Genomic DNA, 2,106 nt, shown 5'->3' with positions numbered 1-2,106 from the left:
CATATTATTATAATATTATTATATTAATATTATGTGTTTTTATTAAACTTTTACTCGGGTGAACCCGGTGATACATCATAGCCACGGACTAAGTCAAGTGACTGATGAGATTAGAATGTTATAAGTTAATTCAAATAATTTAATACGATGGTTGAAGCCACCTGCGATGATGTTGTAAGTATACAATTACGAGCGGCCCCGAGCGTTGGAAGTGACAACAGTCACCTCTGGATTCTTTCTTAGAGCTACAATCTGCCACTTCACGGGTTTTTAGTCGCTCGCTTCCTGATGATCAAGAAAGTTTGTTACAATGCGACAAGTATTTAATAAAACCGCCTTCTGAGCTGCTGCCAATACCCTACTGACTCCTACACGTTCAAGATGTTCAGTGCATCTTGCGTGCACATTGCCTGTAACCGAACTCACAATAAATGAATGAATGCATGATTTAAATTCCTCCATATGGCCTTTACTTCATGCCTTAACTTGCTATACTTGAGAATCTTGGTTGTATAGGTTGAGTGCAAATTTCGGTTAAGCGGACAAGAAATGTCGATGATGTAGACTCTTCCGCCTTTTTTTTCTCGCATCACGATGTCAGGTCGATTGGCCCGGATGTAATGATCCGTTTGTATAGTAACATCCCAATATAAGATGTAATCTTCGCTTTCTAAAACGGGCATTCGTATGTATCTATAGAAGGGCACCCATTCTTTTAAGAGTCGGGGAGGTCAACCGGTGTCCCCGAGGAGCCGTTAGGATAACTTCGTAAGCCCTAGGTACTAGGCAGTCTGATAAGTCCCTGAAAAATGAAACACGGAGACGTTTCTTTTGGCGAAAGTCAGTTTTATTTTTCAACATACTCTCCTTTTAGGTCGATACAGCGACTCCAACGATTTTCTAACTTTTTGATACCGTCCGAAAAGAATTCGATCGAAAGGTCTCCAAAATACGTCTCAGTTTCAGCTATGAGCTCCTCATTTGAGTAAAAACGCTTATCGGTGAGCCATCTCTTCAGGTTAGGGAAGAAGTAATAGTTGCTGGGGGCTAGGTCTGGTGAATACGGTGGCTAGGGAACCAATTCGAGACCGCTTTTATGCAATTTTGCTTGTGCAACTAAGCATGAATGATGCGGCGCATTATCGTGATGATAAAGCGGTTTTTTCTTCTTCAAATGCGGTCGTTTTTCGGAGATTTCGATTTTTAATCTGTCCAATAATGATGAATAGTATGCTCCGGTTATGGTTTTACCTTTTTCAAGATAGTCCACGAATATCATGCCATGTGCATCCCAAAATAGGGAGGCCATAACCTTTCCGACCCATTGTTGCGTTTTTGGACGCTTCGGAGCACTTTGGCCCGGTGGAACCCACTGTTTTGCTTGTTGCGTTGACTGAGGAGTGTAGTAGTGGATTTAGGTTTCATCCATGGTTATGAATCGGCGCAAAACCTCGGTCGGCTTACGCGAAAATAATGCCAAATTCTGCTGGAAGTTGTCACACGAATTCGTTTTTGGTCCACTGTGAGCAAACGCGGCACCCATCGCGCGCAGAGCTTCTTCATGCCCAAAACTGAATGCACGATATTGCCCACACGTTCCAATGATATGCCTACAGCATTAGCTACCTCTCTCAATTTCACTTTGGGATCATTCATCATCATATCCTGGATTTTTTCGACATTTTCTGGTGTAGTGACCTCTTTTGGGCGCCCAGATCAGTCAGCATCAACTGTGCTCGTACGGCCACAACGAAACTCGATAAACCACTTATGAATCGTTCCAATCGACGGTGCAGAGTCCAACTAATACTTATCCAGCTTGGCCTTGGTCTCGGCTATCGTTTTCTTGCGAAGATAGTAGTGCTTGATCAAAACTCGAAACTCAGATTTTTCCATATTAAAAAAAACTCGCAGGTTAGTCGCTTCTCAGTGCTGTAACTTGTAAATGCGTAAACAGAAATGGTTGAAGTTTTGCCTGGCGTCATTTGAAGTATCAAGCTCGACGAAAATGGTTCACATTAGTGAATACTAATGCCATCTCTTAGACTTTTCAGGTACTTTTCAGACTGCCTAGTACCAAAGTTCCATAGGCACAATCAATCTGCA

This window comes from Belonocnema kinseyi, chromosome 3 (assembly GCF_010883055.1).
Source record: "Belonocnema kinseyi isolate 2016_QV_RU_SX_M_011 chromosome 3, B_treatae_v1, whole genome shotgun sequence".
In the NCBI taxonomy this organism is placed as follows: domain Eukaryota; kingdom Metazoa; phylum Arthropoda; class Insecta; order Hymenoptera; family Cynipidae; genus Belonocnema; species Belonocnema kinseyi.
This window is presented reverse-complemented; position numbering follows the sequence as displayed.